Source organism: Abrus precatorius, unplaced genomic scaffold, assembly GCF_003935025.1.
Source record: "Abrus precatorius isolate BTA unplaced genomic scaffold, Abrus_2018 Scaffold6, whole genome shotgun sequence".
In the NCBI taxonomy this organism is placed as follows: domain Eukaryota; kingdom Viridiplantae; phylum Streptophyta; class Magnoliopsida; order Fabales; family Fabaceae; genus Abrus; species Abrus precatorius.
This window is the reverse complement of record NW_020874406.1, coordinates 2,516,198-2,541,378: the sequence shown is the minus strand read 5'-3', so window position 1 is coordinate 2,541,378 and position 25,181 is coordinate 2,516,198. Positions and strand designations below refer to the sequence as shown.

Here is a 25,181-nt window from a genome sequence, read left to right as displayed (position 1 = left end):
GCCAGGTCTGACATCTTTTTGCAGAATGAACTTGTCATGGATTGTTTTGGTTCTTTCTTTATACAACTTTGCATTCTCATAAGCTTGCTGTCTGAATTCCTCCAATTCATGCAGCTGCAGAACTCTCTTCCTTCTAGCACTTGACAGATCAAAGTTAAGCCATTTTGTAGTCCAATATGCTCTATGTTCCAGCTCTACAGGTAGGTGACAGGCCTTTCCAAATACTAACTGATATGGAGACATACCAATTGGAGTTTTAAAAGCAGTTCTATATGCCCACAATGAATCATTCATCCTCTTTGACCAATCCTTCCTTGAGCTGTTCACTACTTTCTCTAGAATTTGCTTGATTTCTCTATTTGAGACCTCCACTTGTCCACTTGTTTGTGGATGGTATGGAGTAGCAACCTTATGCTTCACACCATATTTTATTAATACAGCTTCAAGATACTTGTTGCAAAAGTGAGTACCTTCATCACTTATCAGCACTCTAGGCACACCAAATCTTGAAAAAATGTTCTTTCTTATAAAAGAAATCACTACCTTTGCATCATTTGATCTGGTGGGAATTGCTTCTACCCATTTAGACACATAATCCACTGCCACTAGAATGTATTCGTGTGAGAATGATGGGGGAAATGGTCCCATGAAATCAATCCCCCATACATCAAATAGTTCCACTTCTAAGATGTTGGTTAATGGCAGCTCATGTTTTCTTGAGATATTTCCAGTTCTTTGACATTTGTCACAGTTTTCCACATACCTCTTGGCATCTTTGAAGAGTGTAGGCCAAAAGAAACCTGCTTGCAAAACTTTTGCAGTAGTCCTTGAACTTGCATGGTGGCCTCCATATTCTGAGTAACCCATCTACTCCAATTTTGAACAGGTATGGGTCTTCCCACACATAGAATTTGCTGTCATGTAAGAACTTCTTCTTTTGCTGCCAGGTAAACCTCTTTGGAATGAATTGAGTGGCTTTAAAATTTGCAATGTCAGCAAACCAAGGCATGTTATCCACTGCAAACAGCTTTTCATCTAGAAATTCTTCATTTATTTCCAATGGTTCAGTGGTTAAACTTTCCAAAGGTAATCTGGATAGGTGGTCAGCAACACTATTTTCTTTCCCTTTCTTGTCTTTGATCTCTAGCTCAAATTCTTGGAGGAGTAGAATCCATCTTAATAATCTGGGCTTTGCATCCTATTTTGTCAAAAGATATTTAAGAGCAGCATGATCAGTGTATACAATCACTTTTGAACCCATTAAATATGATATGAACTTATCAAAAGCATATACAACAGCTAAAAGTTCTTTTTCTGTTGTTGTGTAATTCACTTGTGCAGGATTTAACACTTTGCTTGAATAATAGATAGCATGTAATTTTCTATCTTTTCTCTGTCCTAACACAGCACCCACTGCACTATCACTTGCATCACACATGAGTTCAAAAGGTAATTTCCAATCTGGTTTTGGAAGAATAGGTGCAGAAATCAGTTTCTCTTTTAAAACAGAAAACGCATGCAAACAATTATCCTCAAATATGAAATCTGCATCCTTTATAGGTAAATTACTCAAGGGTTTAGCAATCTTGGAAAAATCTTTTATGAATCTTCTATAAAAACCAACATGTTCTAAAAAACTTCTAACTCCCTTAACATTGATAGGTGTCGGCAATTTACTAATGACTTATATCTCACCTCCATTCCTTTCTCTGAAATTTTGTGACCAAGGACAATGCCTTCTTATACCATAAAATGGCACTTCTCCCAATTCAACACAAGGTTAGTGTCTTGACATCTCTGCAAAACAGTGGATAGATTAGCTAAACAATCATCAAAAGAATCACCAAAAACAAAGAAATCATCCATGAATACCTCTATGATGTTTTCTACCAAATCAGAAAAAATAGAAAGCATGCATCTTTGGAAAGTGGCAGGGGCATTACACAAACCAAATGGCATTCTCCTATATGCAAAGACTCCAAATGGACATGTAAATGCAGTTTTCTCTTGATCCAAAGGATCCACAACTATTTGGTTATATCCTGAATACCCATCAAGAAAACAATAAAATGAATGTCCAACAAGTCTTTCTAGCATTTGATCTGCAAATGGTAGTGGAAAATGATCTTTTCTGGTTGCATCATTTAATTTCCTATAGTCTATGCACATTCTCCATCCAGTCACAGTCCTAGTAGGGACAGGTTCATTCTTTTCATTAGGTACAACTGTCATACCACCTTTCTTTGGAACAACTTGAACTAGACTTACCTAATTGCTGTCAGAAATAGGGTATATTATTCCTGCATCTAACAGCTTCATGACCTCCTTTTTAACTACCTCTTTCATGGCTGGGTTTAACCTCCTTTGTGGCTGCACAACAGGCTTAAAATTCTCTTCAAATAAAATTCTGTGCTTACAAAATGAATGATTTATACCTTTTAGATCTGCAATACTCCATCCAATTGCAGATTTGTGTTCTCTCAAAATTCTCAACAATTTTTCCTCTTGTTCTTCCTTAAGTTCATTATTGATGATGACTGAATTTTTATGTTTCTCATCCAGAAATGCATACCGCAGGTGGGAAGGAAGTTGTTTCAGTTCTAGCTTTTGCTTTTCCTCTTCTTTATCATCCTTTTCGAGCTTCTCCTTCACTGAATTTTCTGCAGATTTTTGAATTGGCAGAGCTTCTAATTGTTGCTGCACTTCCATGATGTATTCTTCATGTAGAAGTTTAGATTTGTTATTCCCTGCAGATATTATTTCTTCTAACACAGCAAGTTCATCAATTTCATTAATATGGCGTTGTGTAATAAAAACATCCAGTATATCTACCTTTATACATGTACTATCTTCAATTGGATATTTTAAAGCTTCAAACACATTAAACACTACCTTCTCATCTTGAACTCGAAGCATAACTTCACCTTTCTGCACATCTATTAAGGCTCTCCCGGTTGCAAGAAATGGCCCCCCTAGGATCAAAGGAATGTTAGAATCCACTTCCGTGTCTAGAATTACAAAATCTGCAGGAAAAATGAACTTATCAACTTTAACTAATAAATCTTCAACAACTCCATATGGATAAGTGTATGATCTATCAGCTAGCTGCAGTGTAATGTTGGTGGGCTTCACTTCCTCTATGCCAAGTTTCTGCAGAACAGCTAATGGCATCAGATTTATGCTTGCTCCCAAGTCACACAATGCTCTTCCCACAGTGCAGTTTCCTATTTCACAAGGAATGCTAAATGATCCAGGATCTTTCAGCTTTTGAGGAAGTTTTCTCTTGAGAATGGCACTGCACTCCTCTGTCAAAGGTACTGTTTTATCATGCTCTAGCTTCCTTTTTCTGGAAAGTAGTTCTTTCATAAACTATGCATATGAAGGCATTTGCTCCAAAGCTTCAGCAAAAGGAAAGTTAATTTGTAATTTCTTAAAGACATTCATAAACCTTTCAAATTGTTCCTCTTGTTTAGGATTTTGGACTCTTTGAGGATAAGGCAGCCTCTTGTATTTTTCTGGATCTATTGGCTTACAAGTGATGAAACGATTTTTAGCTACTCGTCATGCAAAAGATTTTCGTTAATCCTCATCAAATATGCAAAGAAATAAATGCAGTACTAGGGTGTTGTCCTAGGTCGTCTCCAAGGAATTTTTGGTTGGGAAAATACATCGAACAAGTGTGAACATATATTTTAAAGCAAGTAAATTGGGGGGAGGTTTGTCAATTTCTGGATTTTAATCAAGAACGAAATGTAAATAAATGAAATTCAATCAATTAAAATGAGTAATCCCTAGTCAAGCAATGAGTTCCATCATTATTCTTCCAAATGATTCAATAATCCCCTTTCTTTCCCTTGAATTAAGTTAATCTAACAAGTGAAGACTAACTTTAACATCCCAATTAAAATTAAGCATCTTAATGGGCTCCAATCTCTATCCCTAAGATTAAGCAACCTCAAGGACTAATCAAAATTAAGCAATTTTAAATTAGAATTTCGTTAGGTAAATTAGGGTTCATTAAGCAATATTCCCTTCATGCAAATTCCATTTCATTCAGAGATTGGGGTTAATAAATTGAAGGAAAGAAAGATTTGTATTGCAATTAATCCCAAGAATTCAAGATTCATGTGCATTGACTAGGAATTACAAAAAAGTTTAGCCTTCCATATGGATGGGCTTCACAAATGAGAGAAAGAAATGCAAGAACGTAAACAGCATTAATGTAAATTCAACAAAAATCAAAAGGGAAATTGGAAATTAAAACCTATAGAGGACCCTTGGCTGTCACCCAAGACTCCAATGTCGTAAGAAATTATCCCAATTTGGCAAAGGAAAATTGTGTAAAATGTCAAAAGTCCCGTACCCTAATTCCTCAATTCTATTTATAGTGGATGACATGTCACCAAAGTGTCCACTTTTGCCTTTGAAAGTGTCCACTTTGGGCCTTGAAAGTGTCCACGCGCAGAATGAAAGGTTTGCCACTTCTCTGAAGTTGCCACTTTTTGTGCTGAAAGTGGCTACTTGGGTGCGCGTGGCTACTTTTGTGCTGAAATGCTTCAAAATTAGCGTCCTAGAGCTTCCATAAGTAAGGGTCGTCCCACACATAATGTTTGGCATCGCTCTTAATTTTGTCCCTTTGAATTTTTGATGCATTTATAGGGAAAATTCCTGAAACCAAAAAATTAACCAAATCAGCATACCAAGGTACATGTGATGTGCACAACTCTAAGAGTTGTTCATCAGGAAAATCATCCTTGAGGGGAATGAGTTCATGGACTCCCTCTATTATGCTTAAATGGTCTGGTACCAAGTTTTGTGCTCCACTTCTATCTTTAATCTCCAAGTCAAATTCTTGAAGTAAGAGCATCCACCTTATTAGCCTGGGTTTAGAATTTGTCTTTTTTAGGAAAAACTTCAAAGCAGAATGATCAGTGAACACCACAACTTTTGATCCTAACAGATATGATCTGAATTTATCTAATGCAAACACTATGGCCAACAATTCCTTTTCAGTTGCGGTGTAATTGGATTGTGCAGTGTCTAAGGTCCTAGAAGCATAATAAATGACATGAGGGACCTTACCAACCCGCTGTGCAAGGATAGCTCCCACTGCATAATTTGAGGCATCACACATCAGCTCAAAGGGTATTAACCAATTTGGAGGTTGGATAATTGGTGTGGTGGTTAAGGCTTTTTTAAGGAAGTTGAAAGCCTCCTTGCAGTCCTCATCAAAGTCGAATTCAACATCTTTTTGCAGCAGCTTCGAAAGAGGAATTGCAATCTTGGAGAAATTTTGAATGAATCTTCTGTAAAATCCTGCATGGCCTAAAAAAGAATGAACCTCCCTCACGCATGAGGGGTAAGGAAGTTGTGAAATAACATCCAATTTTGCAGGATCAACCTCAATTCCTTTTTCAGAGATTATGTGTCCTAGAACTACACCCTGCTCTACCATGAAATGGCATTTCTCAAAGTTAAGTACAAGGTTAGTTTCAATACACCTCTTCAAGACTTTTTCTAAATTGACTAAACATGCATGAAAGGATGTGCCATAAACTGTAAAATCATCCATGAAGACCTCTATGCAGTGCTCCACTAAATCAGAAAAAATACTCAACATGCATCTCTGGAATGTGCCAGGAGCATTACATAGGCCAAAAGGCATTCTTCGATAAGCGAAGGTGCCAAAGGGACATGTAAATGTGGTTTTCTCCTGGTCTTGAGGGGCAATACATATTTGGAAATAACCAGAGTAGCCATCTAGAAAGCAATAGTGGGACTTACCTGCCAATCTTTCAAGCATTTGATCAATGAAGGGTAGTGGAAAGTGGTCCTTCCTTGTTGCTTGGTTCAGCCGCCTGTAGTCTATGCAGACTCTCCAGCTGTTCTGGACTCTGGTAGGTATCATTTCATTCTTCTCATTCCTGACCACTGTAAGTCCAGATTTCTTTGGGACCACTTGCACAGGGCTAACCCAAGTGCTATCAGAGATTGGGTATAAGATCCCGGCTTGAAGCAACTTGGTGACCTCCTTCTTCACCACATCTAGGATGATGGGATTCACCCTCCTTTGAGGTTGTCTCACTGGTTTAGCATCCTCTTCCAACAAAATTCTATGCATACACATGGAGGGGCTAATTCCTGGTATATCAGCAAGTGTCCACCCAATGGCTTTTTTGTGCTTTTTGATCACTTCTAGCAATTTCTCCTCTTGATCACTATCAAGCTTGGTGGAGATGATAACTGGGAGCTGTTCATTTAGTTCCAAATAGACATATTTCAAATGCTTCGGTAGAGGCTTTAACTCCAATGTGGGAGGTTGCTCTATAGAGGGAAGTGATTTAGCATTTTCATTTGACAAAATTTCTGCAACATTCAAATCAAAGGGGTTAGATTCAACCGTATTTGCTAAATCCAATACTTCACATTCCACCCCTATGGAATTATCAACTTCATCAACACTAAAACTTTCAAAACTTTCATTCAAATAATCAGAATTTTCAGCACAAGTATCACACAAAGAATTTTCATATGATTCACAAACAAAAGCATCTACACAATGGGAAAAATTAAGAAAAGAGTTCCTCAAAATTTCGGTCCAGCTCTCATCCACCAATGCATCAAATACATCAATATGGAAGACAGAATGTTCTTCAATCAGATGTTTCATGGCATCCAATATGTTGAAGCGCACAATGTTATCCCCAAATTCCATGGTGAGTGAACCGGCATATACATCAATCTTCGTTCTTGCAGTCTTCAAGAACGGTCTTCCCAAAATGATCGGTGCAGAATTTTTGAGTGACTCTTCTTCTTGCATGTCGAGGATGTAGAAGTCAGCTAGGAATATGAGGTCATTTACCTTCACTAACACATCTTCGACAAGTCCAGCTGGATGTGTTGTGCTTCTATTGGCCAACTGAATTACTACACCTGTGGGCTGCAAGGGACCAAGAGATAGAGAAGAAAAAATAGACAATGGCATATCATTAATGGATGCTCCTAGATCTAACATTGCATTGTCTATCCTATTATTACCAATGATGCATGGAATAATAAATGTTCCTAGGTCTTTACACTTCTCAGGCATTGTGGTTCTTTGTTTCTCAAAAAGTGCAGAAACATTCCTACCCATGTTGACTCTCTCATTACCCTTCAGACGCCTTCTATGTGTACACAAATCTTTCAAGAACTTGGCGTACTTGGGTATTTGTTTAATTGCCTCCAGCAAGGGTATGTTTACCTCAACCTTTCTAAAAGTGTCCAAGATTTCTTTGTCACTCTCCTCAGCTTTCTTACTTGGTTTGACAATCATAACCCTTTGAGGGAAAGGTGGTGGAATTGCCCTTTCAGCTTCTTCTACCACTTCTTGAGTGGTGGGTGCATTTTCTTCCTCCCTTTCATCAACCAAGGGGCGTGGGATCTCCTTCTCCCTAAGCATTTCAGGCTCTTGCATTACCTTCCCAGACTGCAGAGTAATTGCACTGACATTCTTTGGGTTTGTGAGTGTCTGTGCTGGGAGGTTGCCTGAACCTTGTGATTGAATTTGATTTATAGAGGAAGCCAACTGTCCCATCAAGTTCTCAATTGTTCTGATACTGGCCTCTGTTCGCTGTTGAAAATTAATGTTGCTCATGGCCATCTGCTTCACAAGCTCCTCCAATGATGGCTCATTCTTCTGATAAGAAGAGGCTTGGGATGAGGATGCTTGCTGCTGTTGGTGAGGTTGTTGCCCATGTTGTTGATCATTCCATTGGCGTGGCTGATGTGGCCTACCTTGACTAGCTTGGTAATTGTTGCTTTGCTGATTTTGCTGGTTGGAATTTCCTCACTACCTCAAGTTTGGATGATTTCTCCTGCCCGGGTTGTACCGGTTTGAAGAAAGGTCCCAGTTTGGTTGTTGCTGCTGTTGCTGAAATGGAAATTTGTTAGTGTAAATATTTGCAGCATAGGCTTGGGGTTACCTTCAGGAGTATCTGACTCCTGCAATGTGGGGCAGCTATCTGTATAATGATCTGCAACTGAGCATATTCCACAAAGTGTAGCTGGAACTGGTGGTGGAGGTGTTGCAGAGACAACACTCTTTTGCATTGCAGCTAATTGCTTTACTATGAAGGCTAGCTCATCAATCTTGTGCTCCAATGTGTTTGGTTCTGCAACTTGAACTTCATGCACACTTCTAGTAACACAAGAATTCTGTCTAGTTGCAAATTGCTGGGAGTTGGCAGCCATGTTTTCTATCAAGTTCCTGGCTGCCACAGGGGTCTTATCTACCAAAGCTCCTCCACTCGCTGCATCGATCATACTCCTATCCATTGGGTGTAATCCCTCATAGAAGTACTGGATCAGCAATTGATCGCTAATTTGGTGGTGGGGGCAGCTAGCACATAGTCTTTTAAACCTCTCCCAGTATTCATAGCGAGTTTCTCTTTCTAGCTATCTAATTCCACAAATTTCTTTTCTTATGGATGCAGCTCGGGATGCTGGAAAGAACTTCTCTAGAAAGAGTCTTTTGAGGTTGTCCCAACTTGTAATAGATCCGGGAGGAAGGTAGTAGAGCCAATCCTTCGCAGTGTCCATTAATGAGAAAGGAAAAGCCTTCAATTTGACATGCTCCTCCGGAACACCTTGAGGTCTCATAGTGGAACATACAATGTGAAACTCCTTCAAGTGTTTGTGACGGTCTTCACCTGCAAAACCATGGAATTTAGGTAGAAGGTGAATTAATCCAGTTTTCAAAACAAAAGGGGCATCCACATCTGGATATTGGATGCACAATGTTTGGTATGTGACATCCGGTGCAGCTAGCTCCTTAAGAGTCCTCTCGTCACCTGCCATTGCTCCAAAACTAGAGTTAAGTGAAAATGGAGAAGAGTAAACAGAATTTGGTGTCACAGATTGCAAAGATGTAGTAGGTGATGATGATGATGATTCAGAATGTTCAGAGTGATCTCTATGTGTCCTAATGTTTCTATAAAAAGTCCTATCAATCTTCTGGTCTAATGGATACAAATCTCCAGGGTTTGATCGGGTCATGCACTAGATATCAACTAACTAAATTGAAAGCAAATTAAGTAAATGAAATAACAAGAGCAATTTAAAAATCTCTTTGCAGAATTCTGCAGAATTATGCAGCAAAAGTGCAGAAAAATAGAGAATTATGCAGCAAAATGAGTGCAGAAAATTGGAAGTGAGTGATTGAAAAATTTCAGCACTTGAATGAAGGAAATGATGCAGAAAATCTTGCAATAACAATGCAGAAATAGACTACTAAATTCGTATGACTTTCAACACAACACAAAAACTCAAAATGAAACAAACACACTAACATGCAAGACACAAAAACAGAGTACCAAGTATGTTCAACATAAGTTCAGCACCAAAAATTCCCCGGCAACGGCGCCAATTTGATGAAACGATTTTTAGCTACTCGTCATGCAAAAGATTGTCGTTAATCCTCATCAAATATGCAAAGAAATAAATGCAGTACTAGGGTGTTGTCCTAGGTCTTCTCCAAGGAATTTTTGGTTGGGAACATACATCGAACAAGTGTGAACATATATTTTAAAGCAAGTAAATTGGGGGGAGGTTTGTCAATTTCCGGATTTTAATCAAGAACGAAATGTAAATTAATGAAATTCAATCAATTAAAATGAGTAATCCCTAGTCAAGCAATGAGTTCCATCATTATTCTTCCAAATGATTCAATAATCCCCTTTCTTTCCCTTGAATTAAGTAAATCTAACAAGCGAAGACTAACTTTAACATCTCAATTAAAATTAAGCATCTTAATGGGCTCCAATCTCTATCCCTAAGATTAAGCAACCTCAAGGATTAATCAAAATTAAGCAATTTTGAATTAGAATTTTGTTAGGTAAATTAGGGTTCATTAAGCAATGTTCCCTTCATGCAAATTCCATTTCATTAAGAGATTGGGGTTAATAAATTCAAGGAAAGAAAGATTTGTATTGCAATTAATCCCAAGAATTCAAGATTCATGTGCATTGACTAGAAATTACAAGAAAGTTTAGCCCTCCATATGGATGGGCTTCACAAATGAGAGAAAGAAATGCAAGAACGTAAACAGCATTAATGTAAATTCAACAAAAATCAAAAGGGAAATTGGAAATTAAAACCTATAGAGGACCCTTGGCTGTCACCCAAGACTCCAATGTCGTAAGAAATTATCCCAATTTGGCAAAGGAAAATTGTGTAAAATGTCAAAAGTCCCATATCCTAATTCCTCAATTCTATTTATAGTGGATGACATGTCACCAAAGTGTCCACTTTTGCCTTTGAAAGTGTCCACTTTGGGCCTTGAAAGTGTCCACGCACAGAATGAAAGGTTTGCCACTTCTCTGAAGTTGCCATTTTTTGTGCTGAAAGTGGCTGGTGCACGTGGATACTTTTGTGCTGAAATGCTTCAAAATTAGCGTCCTGGAGCTTCTGGAGTTGCCACTATTGGTCTTGAAAGTGGGTACTTTGGATGCGCGTAGCCACTTTGAAAGGCAATAGTGGCCATGCGCATCATGCTTCAAAATTGGCGTCCCTGGAGCTTCTGGAGTTGCCACTTTTGGGCTTGATAGTGGCTACTTTGGGGGCAACTTTCATCCAAGGGCCAAGATTTCTCAAAATTAACTTGGGGACTCTGGAAAATTATTAAGATAATTAAAATTGCAATCTATATCTATGTAATTAAATGCAAATTAACCAAAAATTAATAAACCTATGATATTTACTCAAAATGTGATTTCTATATTATTTGCACTATCTAAGTCCATTTTTTCTATCAAGAAGCACCAAAAAGGTAAGTAAAAATATAATAAAAAGTGGATTCATCAACAAGCTTCCTCAAAGAGTTGCTTTTTGGTTTTCTTCTCAGAATTCATAGGAACATCTACTTTTTCTTTTGAATGGTCCTTCTTCAATAGCTTAAAATTTCCTTGTTGCAGATCTTGTTCAATTTTTCTCTCTACTGCATCATTTACTTTCTTTTCTGCTGGTTTAGGACTTGCAACTATAGCTCCACTCCTTGTAGTTATGGCTTGACATTGCTCTTTAGGATTGATTACTGTATTGCTTGGAAATCTTCCTTCATCCCTGCTGGATAGTTGTTCAGCTAATTGTCCGATTTGTGTTTCTAGTTTCTTCATGGAAGCTTCTTGGTTCTTGAAGCTTGTTTGAGTCACCTTCATGAATTGCAGCATAGTTTCTTCCATCTTAGTCAACCTCTCATTCATAGGCTTGGAAAATTTCTGATTTCTTTGAGGTTGAGTGGATGAATTCCTCTGAAAATAAGGTTGTTGTGTTGCTGGACCTGCATTAGAAAAAGGAAAATTTGAGTTAGAATTCTTTGCAGCAGAATATTGATTATTCCAATTAGAATACTGTTGAGTTCTATTATTCAAAAATTGAAATCCAGGGGGATATGATGGCTGTTGTCTCTGAAAATTATTCATATAATTCACTTGCTCTTGTGGTTCACTTGTGGATGCCTCGCATGCACCATTTACATGGTTTCCTCCACAAAAATCACAACTTAGCTGACTGGTAGGCATACTCCTTGTTTGCAGATTGCTGATTTGTTGTGTTAAGGCAGCTAATTGTTCTTAAAACATTTGATTTTGCAGCTGATTCTATACAAGAAAAGTTTCCAAAACCTTAGCTTCATGACCAGAGTTTCTTCCTTGATTTATTGAGTTTGAATTCTGATACAATGAAGATGCCATCATCTCAATAATTCTCTGAGCTTCTTCTAAGGACTTTGTATTTAATGAACCTGCAGCAGCAGCATCAACCATTGTTCTTGTTGCTGCATTCATCCCATTATAAAAAGTTTCCAATTGCATCCAATCTGGAATACAATGATGTGGACACCTTCTAAGCAATTCTTTGTATCTTTCCCAAGCTTCATACAATGATTCTCCTTCTTGCTGCACAAAGGATGTAATTTCTCCTCTCAACTTAGCAGCTTTGGATGGAGGGAAGTACTTATACAGATAAATAAGTATGTAAAAATTCTATACAGCAGATAGAAATATTATGCAGAATACTACACAAGGTGCAGTAAAATTATGCAGAAAGCAATTTGAAAGCAAAGCAACAAAATAAATGCTCAATCTAGTTACTTTTCTACTACTAATGATATTGAAATGCAAAATTCTCCGGCAACGGCGCCAAAAACTTGTTGTTCGCAATCTAACACTAGCAAGTGCACTAGGATTGCAGCAAGTGATGAGTAAATTTAAGATCAGAATATCATCTCCACAGGGAATTTAGGTTTCAAGTACCACTTCACAGAATTATAACCATTTGAGTCATACGAATTTTGGAATGAGATTTGTGACATATAACAGCAATAACCAAAGTAATTAAACCACCCTAATCCCTTAGGTGAAGTTCAATTTCAAGTTGCATTAAGACTTAGAACCTAAAGATTGCAGAATTAGGTCTCCTTATTCCTAAGAAATCCTCAAATTCTGATTGCTAACTCAGATCAGAGAAGCAAATCCAACTTCCATTGGTAATTGTTCCTCTAAGATGAATCAAACGAATTTCCATTCATCGATTGCAAGAAAAACAGAATTCACAATTCAATTAATCCAAGAACTCAAAATTCAGAAGCAAGAATCAAATCAATACATCAATTCGAGTTCCATAAACCCCTAACTACAAGAAAACTACTCAGACATGGGAGAAGAGAAAGAGAAAAAAGAAGAAAACAAACTCCAAGAAGCCATAGCTGGAAGCTCCAATCCGATTCCTCTTTGTGGAAGCTTCAAGACTTGACCCCAATCTTCTCTCTCAATCTCTCTCAACGAGATCTAATAGAAAAACAGAAAAATAAAACTGAACACCGAAAAATCTGCACGTTTCTGTTATTTATAGAATTTTCCAGATTTGCGTGTTATCACTTTTATGAGAAATAGGAGCCACGCAGAAGGTTTATGGTTGCGTGTTAACACTTTTATGAGAAAAAGTGACCACGCGCAACTTTCCTGATATTGAAGGCTCTCTGGAACTATCATTCTTGCTGATAAAAGTGACTACGCAGAGCTCAAGTGGTTGCGCGTGATCACTCTTATGAATAAAAGTGATTACGCGCAACTCGCCAGGTTGAAGAATCTCTGGAACGATCACTTTTGATGACAATAGTGGTTACGCAGAGCTTTCCTGATATTTTGCCTCTCTGGAACTATCACTTTTAATGATAAAAGTGGTTACGCAGAGCTTTCCTTCTTCTTTGAGCTCTGAAGTGATCACTTTCACTGACAATAGTGATTACGCCCAGTCTGCAATTTCTTATTCTTGTGTTTTTGGAGTCCAGACGTGCTTCTTTCCTCTTCCTTGTCATCAAACCTCCATGTATATGATCCTTGCTCAATTTATTCCTTCAAAAACAAGATTAAAAACTTAATTTCTAAGCAAAAATTTCACAATTGCTAAAATAACTACAAATTTAAACAAAACTTCAATTCCTTCTCTTTTTCTGAGTTTTTCTGCTTTCTTTATATATTTTTCTTATCAAATGTGTTAGAATTATGCTAAAATATCAGTCAAAATATGGATTCATCAATAGTCATATTTTAGTACATCTTTCTCTCCATGTTTTTAGTTTAATTGAGCTTCATTAGTACACTATTTTGATGTGTTAGTTTAGATTTGTGTTAGTAAGTCATTTAGGATTTAAATGCAATTCTTTCTTAATTCCCGCCATAACTTCTTATTTTGACACAGTTTCTTACAAAGACCATATCTGGAGCTACACTACTCAGAATTGGACAAAATGGGTGTCCTTGGAAAGATAAGACAGAGATCTATAACTTCTCTGTTTAGAGAAAAGCCTAGTTCGAGCATCTTCAGGTCCAAAATTTCGTCACAATGTTACGTCCCTGCACTGAAATTTTTAGAATTTGATTGTATTGTTGATTTTACTTAGTTAGGTGTTTAGGAACCTCATTAGAGAGTTGGGCCTTAATTAAGCCCAATTATTTTATCTTTAAATAGAGGTTATGACTTCATGTGCGAATCCTCTTCGGTCATCATTTTTCAGAATTCAAAAAGTCTTTATTTTAAATTCTTTCTTTTATTTTCGTCTCTCTACTTTCTATCTTTTCGTATTTTCTGGTTTTGGCCGAAGTAAGCATGATCATGAAGCAAGGCTAATCCATTAATAGTTCAAGGTTTCAAGAACTACATTGCATTTGAGTTTTGGATTAGGTTCTATCGAATTCTCGCTCTTCCTTTTTCTTTCTGATTAGGATAATTACGTTTTTCATGATATTGAATTTTCGTTTGCATTCTAAACAGAGAATAAGAATTTCAGATTTGAAACAAATTAATTCACCTAATTCAATAAATCAATTGTTCTGAATTTTGTTAGAGCATTGGATTTGCGATTGTAGTTCTTGTTTTGATGGAATTCATAATCTAGATTTAGATTTCGGATTGTCAATGTCGTATTGAATTAGTGTTGATTGGAAATTCGTTAAAATAATATTCGTGTAACAATGAGAATTGCGTTGTGGTGATTGAGATCTTGATTTGGTTGAAGTTCATATTTCGTTAGAATTATTCTTTGTTCTTTTCTTTTCTGTTGTTCACAATTTAATTTAAAACAATCCTTCCCTAAACTAATATGAAACTACATGATGGAACCAGAAATAGAATGCATTTTATGTCCTTGTGAGATGACCTAGGTTTACTCCTTCTATTGCAAAATTTGTAAGAAAATATAGTTTGTTTGATACCATTGCGACGTGGTTATCACTTAGCACCTTCTCCCCTTCTGGCGCTTTTGGACCCAAGTTCCGGTTTTGGTCTCTTTTGGTCCCCTTTTGCTTACCGGCGAAGGAACACGTGCAAAACTCTTTTTAGGCTGCTGAAATTCCTTGAATATCACTGTTAGGACTCAAAGAAAGGGTTTCTCACCACCTTCTCCCATTCCAACACTTTTTGGCGCCTTTGGACCCAAGTTCCGGTTTTGGTCACTTTTGGTCCCCTTTTGCTTAGCAGCAATGGAAAACATGCAAAACTCGTCTCAGACCACTGAAACTCCTTGAATATCTCTCCTAGGACTCAAAGGAAGGGTTGCTCACAACCTTCTCCCCTTCTAGCACTTTCTCGCGCCTTTGGACCCAAGTTCTTGATTTGGTCTCTTTTTGTCCCTTTTTCCTTAGCGGCAAAGTAGCACGTGCAAAACACGTCTCAGGCCGCTAAAAGTCCTTGAATATGACTCCTACGACTCAAAGAAAGGGTTTCTCACCACCTTCTCCCATTTTGGCACTTTTTGGCGCCTTTGGACCCAACTTCTCTGTTGTTCGCAATCTAACACTAGCAAGTGCACTAGGATTGCAACAAGTAATGAGTAAAATTTAAGATCCAAGTATCGTCTCCACAGGGAATTTAGATTCAAGTATCACTTCATAAAATTATAACCATTTGATCCATGAAAATTCGAAAGAAAAATTGTAACATTTAATAACATCAATTCAGAAGAATTAGGAGTAAAGTGAACTTGCAGAAAACAAAACAATGAACAAACAATTATGTGATAACAGAGAGAGAAACCATAGCTAGGGAATTGCTTCACCAAAGATCCAATGTTTAATCAATAAGGTTCTGAATTAGCAAGCAACTGGAAAGAATGACAATCAGTTTCACATTATATTATTCAGAGGTTAATTCCTTAACTCAGTGAACCTAACATTCAATTAAGTCATTCTAATTCCTTAGATCTGATTCAATTCAATGTTGCTTTAAGTGTAAAAAACCAGAAGATTGCAAGAGCAAAGTCTCTTATCCCTAAGAAAACTATAATCTCGGTGATTGGTTCAGATTTGAAGAACAACTTCAATTTCTATTGACAAGAGTTCCTCTGAAATTAGTTAATCAAATTTCCGTTCAATTACTACGTAAAATACAGAATCAATCACTCAATCTATTCCAAAGCTTGAAATTTAGATTCAAAATCAATTCAACATGTTCGTTTCAGATCTACAATCCCTAACTATGAAGAAATTACACAATCATGGCAGCAGAGAAAAGAAAAGAAAGAGAAGAAGAGAAGAAGAAAATCGGAATCGCCATTGCAATGTGCTCCACTCCAATGTCTCTTCGTGAAGCTCCAAGATTCAACTCCCCACTCCTCTCTCTCACTTCCTTCAACGAGAATCTAACTAACAAAACTAAAAATAAACCGAATCCCCTAATTTCCGGATTGTTTCTGGTATTTATAGAATTTCCCAAATTTGCGCGTCATCACTTTTATGAGAAATAGTAGCTACGCAGAGGTTTTATGGTTGCGCGTTAACACTTTTATGAGAAAAAGTGGCCACGCGCAACTTTCCTGATATTAAGAGCTCTCTGGAACTATCACTCTTGCTGATAAAAGTGTCAACGCAGAACCCAAGTAGTTGCGCGTGATCACTCTTATGAATAAAAGTAACTACGCACAACTCGCCAAGATGAAGGCTCTCTGGAACGATCACTTTCAACAACAATAGTGGTGACGCCCAGGCTTTCTTCTTCTTTGAACTCTGGAGTGATCACTTTCACTAACAATAGTGATCACGCCTAGTCTGCATGTTCTTGTTCTTGTGTTTTTGGAGTCTAGACTTGCTTCTTTCCTCTTCCTTGTCATCAAGCCTCCATTCACATGAACCTTGCTCGAATTATTCCTTCAAAAACAAGATTAAAAACTTAATTCCTAATCAAAAATTCCATAATTGCTAAAATAACTACAAATTTAAACAAAATTTTAATTCCTTCTCTTTTTCTGAGTTTTTTCTACTTTTTTTTCATATATTTTTCTTATCAAATGTGTTAGAATTATGCTAAAATATTAGTAAAAATATGGATTCATCACTACCCCAAACTTGAATTTGTGCTTATCCTCAAGCAATTCAAATTAAACCAAAGGTAATTCCTCCATTCTTCAAGAATCATCTCACTAACTATTTTTCTAAGATTTGCAATTTACAGTTCTGTGTTTTCTGCATAATTTTCATTTAAGATGTTCATCCAATTACTCATCATTGCAATCACACTGCATTCATCAAATTTTAAGCAAGAATTGCTATCTAAGTTCATATATATCAGCCAAGTTCATGTGAGAAACATTAAAAAGCATGATCACTTCTCACTAGACAGTGTTTCTCTCATTGTTCAACAGTGTTTTAGGTACTGTTTTCTCTCTTTACTCATCAATTCAACTACACTCTACCATATGCTTGCCCAATTTCTCCATCTCCTCTGCTTAGTACAGTCAATCACGCATCAAGAGGGCTTTTTGCAAGTTATAATCAAGGCTTAGGTTAAGGTAGATACTGAACAAAATAGGAAGCAAATGCAATTTCTCAAAAATCAGAGGCATTTTGAGTGAATGACTGAAAAATTAACCTGGTTTTGCCTCATTTCTCACTAACTTCCTCAATATTACAGCAAACAATTTGTTTTTGTGCAGCAGATTTTTCATTTTGATTTTTCTTTCCTTGCTTTCATGAGTTCAAATTTTCTTTTCCTGTAGCATTTTACTGTAATTCTTTTTCTCTTGAACTCAATTTTTTTTTCACTTTTCAGAATTTCCTGCAGCCAGTTTTTGCTGCATAATTTCTTTATTTTTCTACAGTGCTATATTTTTATTTTCTGACTTTAGATAGCCTGTTATTCCCCTACCCCAAACTTATAAATTTGCTTGTCCTCAAGCAACACAAAATGGATGCTACCCTAAACTTAGTTTTAAAGCTCATTCTTGATTAAACTCACTCTGCCTCTAATTAATTGAATGGTAAAATTGGTTTTTCAACAGGGCTTGTAATGAAGTTAATTCAAGAAAAAAGGAATATTAAGCTCAAAGGGGTGAACTAAGGTATTCAAGGATAAGGGAAGGTATTTAGGCTGACTAAGTATATCAAACATGGCCTCCATCATGTGTGTGAAAACTGTAAACATGCATATTCAATTAAGAACAAGGGCAAGTTCTAGAGAATGCAGCCAAATATGATTAATCACACAAGAAAAAAAAAATAGGCAGCTCAAATCTCACTAGGCATTTATAAGTGATCATGTGGATTAATGAAAACACAATGCACTTTTCAGAATTATATGCACCTAGTGACAACTGCCTTATTTTTGAAAATACAAGTGTGGTCTTATTTTGAGAATGGGAAAAACAACTTAAAAAAAAATTCAAACAGAATTCACAAAATTTTCAATCCTCTTGCATTTAATTCGCAGAAAACAGCTCCTAATCTATATTATTATCAGTAAATGTCTAGTGTATTATGTAGCTAACACATGAATTAAGAGGTAAGGAATAACCCCCCTTTCATGGCAGCTTGTGCAGGTGCTATCATCCAATGTGTGTGAGTGTTGTGTGTGTGACATTCTCTGCACAAAACACCAAAATTCCATTAATGATCAGTAAGAGAAAAGCAATTAGTTAGAAAGCTAATATAAATGCAGAACAGGTATGTGAAAATTAAACCAAATTGTGATTACAACCCAAAAAGTTTGAAACTACAGAAATTTACAAAACTCCTAGTAACAGAAAATAAATTCCTAAACTAGTCTTCTGTTGCATCTTCCTCCTCTGCGCTTTCTTCTTCAGAACCTTCTTCTTCTTCTTCCACTACCTCTTCAAATGTTGGCTGAGGAAAGTGGGTTCTGTATATTGGCATATTCTTGAACACAGAAGAACGAAGGCACTGAGCATTCTCTGCCAAATCTGGAGTATGATACATTTCATCTTTCGTCATTCCCAATTTCTGACCAATATTCATCATGATACATTCCATTAGCATAACTCCAGCTTTTAGGCTATTGTGAAGCTTAGTCTGTCTTTCAGCCAATTGATTCTGCCCATCAGCTAGTTGCTTCAGAGTGTCCTTCATCATCATAGGCTTCTCTTTCTTGTATTGTGAAGGAATTGGGATTGCAGAAGTGCAAGAGACAATAGCATAAATCTCTTTTATCATAGCTGCAGAAATGGATGGTGCAGCTCTGATCTTCTCTTGGTAATCTCCAAATTCTACTCCTGCATCTTCACAAAGCAAAGTGATGACTAAGGGAAAAGCCAATGAATCCCTTTTTGTCTTCAGGATGCCCAAAATGCAGTCACTTATAACTGCTCCTACATCTATGTAGATGTCGGAGACTATGGCAAATAGCAAAGCAGCCCTTTTGATAGCCAGTGTGGAGCTATGTTTGACAGGCATGAATGAGTTCAAGATGAACACGCTCCACACTTTGGAAAAGGGAAGCAGATTCTTAGTGATGATGTGCTTTGGCTTCTTAGATTGGTTCAGCTCCCATGTGGTGCCTGGTTTACCAATCCTTTCCAGAATCTGCACAAAATCAATATCTGGACTTTCCTTAAATGATTTGAAGTCCAGCTGTGCAGCATGTTGTGCAGAGTTGATTTCCAGCACCTTGTTGATGTTTGCTGGTGAAAAGTCAATCCTCATGCCTTTGACCATGGAGCTGAGCTTAGTGATTCGATTTCCCTTAAACCTCATGGCATTGGCATAGAATTCTTGAGTTATTTCCCTCCAACCCAGGCCAGCTGTTGCATAGAAGAATTCCCAGCCTCTTCTTTGGATTTCCTCTTTGAATTCTGGATAATTGTTCCCAACTATTTGGAATGCTCTGTCGGGAACAATTTTTCTTCTCAGAATGTTGGCTCTGAAAAAGTTTTCATGAGCCAAACTTCTAAATCTGGGGTCATGTGTGACAGATGGTGAAGATCCTGAGGGTGCAGTTGTTCTTGGGGGAGGTGATGGGGAAGGTGAAGGTTCAGGGGATCTTGGTTGAGGTGGGTCAGAGATTTGAATAGGTGAGGAACTTAAGACACCATCAGTTCTGGCTCTCTTTGCTGCTAGATAATTCCTAGCTTGAAGATTTCTGGTGGATCTTCTTATAGAAGTTGTGGAAGATGCAGCTTGCTTCTTCTTAGGAGGGCCCGCAGGTGTGTTGAAGGAAGTTTTAACCATTTTTCAGTTTCTGCAAAAGAAATTGTAAAATTTTAACACATGATATTTCTATGCTTGCAGAAAATTCCAGCAAATAGTTTGCAAATATTCATTGTTTAACACTATGCTCATGCAGGTTGCTGTTAAGATAAAATCCAACATTCAAATACCAACACCCAGCTGCACAAATTTAAATATTCACAGTGACAGCATATAAAATCCTGCTGTAGGTTTTTAGAGTGCACACTCTTAGAAAATATCAGGTTAACGCAGACAGATTATTATAGGTCTTGACCAATTTTCAAAACAATTCTGTAATGTCAGCAAAAATTTACAGGTTTTTTAGCCAGTTTTCAACCAAGTATGCACTTCAGTTCTTCCCAGTATAATGTCTAACTCAATTCCACCACAATCATGCATTCTAATGTCCAATCCCACCTTTTTCAAAAAATTCTGTTGCTATTAATTCAGATTATGCAGAGATTTGGTTCATATAGTGCAATGTGATTTCAACTATCCCATCAAATTAGCATACCTGACATGGAACACCAATTTAGAGTATTATCCATTCTATTATGGAACCAAATAACCTCAGAACATGAATTCAAGTCTGCTATCAGAAAATGTAATATATAGATGCAACAGTACAGATGCACAACATTAATCAATCAAATTCAGAGGGATTTTTATACACCTAGTTTGGAAGTTCAGGGTGTGTTCACTCTCACAAAGAAATAGGGTAGCGCAGAGCAATATTTTCAGGTTTCAACCAATTTTCAAACATAGTTTTGCAACCTAATCATTTTCAGTAACAAGCTATTTTATTAAAGTAATGCAGGGTTGATTCTCCTGGTATTTTTCAAGCATTCGATTATATTACAATTAGCATATGGTAGCAATTAATCACATGAAACAATTTCAGTTCAAACATTTTCACTAACGTCTTTTTAGGTCATCCCAGTTTCTGCAGAATTTTTTTTAATTCAAATATTGTGCAATGCAGATTCAGATGCTTCTAAAAAAAATTTAAATGACAGGGAAAACTTATTCAGTGTATTGTTCATACAATGCCCCATTACCCAATTCAATATTTTTTTCAAACTTCAAACACAGAAACCCTAACTACAGTTTCAGAGGGATGAAAGTAAGCGTACCTTGCAGGAAGATGCAGAAATGTATGAGAATTGCTTGCTGATGCTAGCTCGACGCACACAGGGAGTAAGATTGCAGAGAAAGCTCAGAAAGAGATGAAGTTTTAAGAGTGAAGAGTGTGTGTGCGTGCTCAGGTTAGAGAGTATATATATTTACGCTAGGCACGTGACACTTTTTAAAACAAAAATGAACATTGTACAATTAATTGGTCCCAGCGTAATCACTATTGCTGGGCAAAGTGATAACGCGCAGTAGAGTGACAAATTTTTTCAATAAAAGGAGTAACGCAGAAGGATTAAAATTCTACTCACCTGTGCGTAACCACTTTTGACAGAAAAAGGAAGCGTTCCAGAGAGCTCATTTTCCCATCTGTTTCTGCGTGATCACTTTTATCAGTAAAAGTGAGTGTTCAAGCAGAAATCTTCAAAATACATTCTCGGCGTAGCTTCTTTTCTGCAACAAAGTGACTCCTTTCATTAACCAATTGCTTCAAAACTCTCAATTGACTCACTTCTCATACCCTAATCCTTCAAATACACACTTTAACATTGAATCTCAATTCAAGTATTGTAAATGTACCTCAGAAAACCAGATGTAGCAGAATTTCACATACATTATGCAGACTTTTCAAAAAGTTGTAAAATATGATTATGCAGACTTTTTAAACCTTTGAATGCACATTCACCACATCAATTCTCAATTTAAGTATCAGATGCACCTCAGAAAGCAGACTCAACAGTATTTTTGCAGATTATTTACAGAACAGCAGAAAATTACAAAACATGAATATGCAAAATTCTAAAATACTAAAAAAAACTTAAAATGGGTTAGAAATGTGAGTTGCCTCTCACAAAGCGCTTCTTTAATGTCACTAGCTTGACATTAGTTGTTCCTCACTCAAGAGGAACTAATTTCAAGCATGAGATGTTCCTTGTAAACTTTTCTCCATGATAGATCTTTAATCTTTGGCCATTGACCTTGAATTCTCTCCCTGTTTTCTGATCTTCTATAAGGATTGCTCCAAAAGGAGAAGTCTCCTTAATTAAAAATGGTCCAGACCATCTAGATTTCAGCTTCCTTGGAAACAATTTTAATCTTGAATTGAATAACAGCACTTGCTGTCCAGGTCTGAAATCTTTTTACAGAATGAACTTGTCATGGATTCTCTTGGTTCTTTCTTTGTACAACTTTGCATTCTCATAAGCTTGCTGTCTGAATTCCTCCAATTCGTGCAGCTGCAGAACTCTCTTCCTTCCAGCACTTGACAAATCAAAATTAAGCCACTTGGTAGTCCAATATGCTCTATGTTCCAGCTCTAGGGGTAGGTGACAAGCCTTTCCAAATACTAACTGATACGGAGACATACCAATTAGAGTTTTAAAAGCAGTCCTATATGCCCACAATGAATCATCCAACCTTTTTGACCAATCTTTCCTTGAGCTGTTCACTACTTTCTCTAGAATTTGCTTGATTTCTCTATTTGAAACCTCCACTTGTCCACTTGTTTGTGGATGGTATGGAGTAGCAACCTTATGCTTCACACCATATTTCATTAAGACAGCTTCAAGATACTTGTTGCAGAAGTGAGTACCTCCATCACTTATCAGCACTCTAGGCACACCAAATCTTGAAAAAAAATATTCTTTCTTATAAAAGAAATCACTACCTTTGCATCATTTGATCTGGTGGGAATTGCTTCTACCCATTTAGAAACATAATCCACTGCAACTAAAATGTATTCGTGTGAGAATGATGAGGGAAATGGTCCCATGAAATCAATCCCCCATACATCAAATAGCTCCACTTCTAGGATGTTGGTTAATGGCAACTCATGTCTTCTTGAAATATTTCTAGTTCTTTGACATTTATCACTGTTTTCCACATACTTCTTGGCGTCTTTGAAGAGTGTAGGCCAAAAGAAACCTGCTTGCAAGACTTTTGCAACAGTCCTTGAACTTGCATGAACCTTGCTCGAATTATTCCTTCAAAAACAAGATTAAAAACTTAATTCCTAATCAAAAATTCCATAATTGCTAAAATAACTACAAATTTAAACAAAACTTCAATTCCTTCTCTTTTTCTGAGTTTTTTCTGTTTTTTTTTCATATATTTTTCTTATCAAATGTGTTAGAATTATGCTAAAATATCAGTAAAAATTCATTCTCCCATTCTGGTACTTTTTGGCGACTTTGGACCTAAGTTCTCATTTTGGTCTCTTTTGCTTAGCGGCAAAAAAACACATGCAAAACTAGTCTCAGGCCGCTGAAACTCCTTGAATATCACTTCAAGGACTCAAAGGAAGGGTTTCTAACCACCTTCTACCCTTTTGGCACTTTCTCGCGCCTTTTGAGCCAAGTTCCAGTTTTGGTCTCTTTTGATCCCCTTTTGCTTACCGGCAAAGGAACACGTACAAAACTCGTCTCAGACTGCTGAAACTCCTTGAATATCACTCCTAGGACTCAAAGGAAAGGTTTCTCGCAACCTTCTCCCCTTCTGGCGCTTAAGGACCCATGTTCTGATTTTGGTCTCTTTTGGTCCCCTTTTGCTTACCAGCAAAGGAACATATGCAAAACTTGTCTCAGACCGCTGAAACTCCTTGAATAACACTCCTAGGACTAGAAGGAAGGGTTTCTCACCACCGTCTCCTATTCTGGTACTTTTTGGCGACTTAGGACCCAAGTTCTTGTTTTGGTCTCTTTTGCTTAGCGGCAAAAGAACATGTGCAAAACTGGTCTCAAGCCACTGAAACTCCTTGAATATCACTTCAAGGACTCAAAGGAAGGGTTTCTCACCACCTTCACCCCTTTTGGCACTTTCTCGTGCCTTTAGACCTAAGTTCCGATTTTGGTCTCTTTTGGTCCCCTTTTGCTTACTGGCAAAGGAACACTTGCAAAACTCATCTCAGACCGATGAAACTCTTTGAATATCACTTCTAGGACTCAAAGAAAGGGTTTCTCACCACCTTCTACCATTCTGGCACTTTTTGGCGACTTTGGACCCATGTTTAAGTTTTGGTCTCTTTTTGTCCCCTTTTGCTTACCAGCAAAGGAACACATTCAAAACTCGTCTCAGACCGCTGAAACTCCCTAAATATCACTCCTAGGACTCAAAGGAAGGGTTTCTCACCACCTTCTCCCCGTTTGGTACTTTCTCGCGCCTTTGGACCCAAGTTCCGATTTTGGCCTCTTTTGGTCCCCTTTTGCTTACCGGCAAAAGAACATTTGCAATACTCGTCTCAGATAGCTGAAATTCCTTGAATATCACTCCTAGGACTAAAAGGAAGGGTTTCTCACCAATTTCTCCCCTTCTGGCACTTTCTCGCACCTTTGGACCTAAGTTATGGTTTTGGTCTCTTTTGGTCCCCTTTTGCTTACCGGCAAAGGTACACAAGCAAAACTCGTCTCAGACCGTTGAACCTCCTTGAATATCACTCCTAGGACTCAAAGGAAGAGTTTCTCACCACCTTCTCCCCTTCTGGTACTTTCTCGAGCCTTTAGACCTAAGTTCTGGTTTTGGTCTCTCATGGTCCCCTTTTGCTTAACGGCACAGGAACGCGAGCAAAACTCATGTCAGACCGCTAAAACTCCTTGAATATGACTCCTAGGACTCAAGAGAAGGGTTTCTCACCACCTTCTCCCATTCTGGTTCTTTTTGGTGACTTTGGACCAAAGTTCTGGTTTTGGTCTATTTTGGTCTCTTTTGCTTAGCGGCAAAAAAACACATGCAAAACTAGTCTCAGGCGTTGAAACTCCTTGAATATCACTTCAAGGACTCAAAGGAAAGGTTTCTCACCACCTTCTCCCCTTTTGGCACTTTCTCGTGCCATTGGACCCAAGTTCCGATTTTGGTCTCTTTTGGTCCCCTTTTGCTTACTAGCAAAGGAACACGTTGAAAACTCATCTCAGACTGCTAAAACTCCTTGAATATCACTTCTACGACTTACAGAAAGGATTTCTCACCACCGTCTACCATTCTGGTACTTTTTGGCGACTTTGGACTCAAGTTTCGGTTTTGGTCTCTTTTGCTCCCCTTTTGCTTACCGGCAAAGCAACACGTGTA

General features: G+C 37.5%; 1 non-coding gene and 1 pseudogene across 1 annotated transcript; one reads left to right on the top strand and one right to left on the bottom strand.

Annotated features, from left to right (window-relative positions):
* LOC113869297 overlaps positions 1 to 25,181 on the bottom strand; it is a 74,345-nt pseudogene that overhangs the window by 14,168 nt on the left and 34,996 nt on the right.
* Positions 11,860 to 11,966, top strand: LOC113870500. The gene has a single exon (XR_003505524.1). It is a non-coding gene; the product is annotated as a small nucleolar RNA R71 (small nucleolar RNA).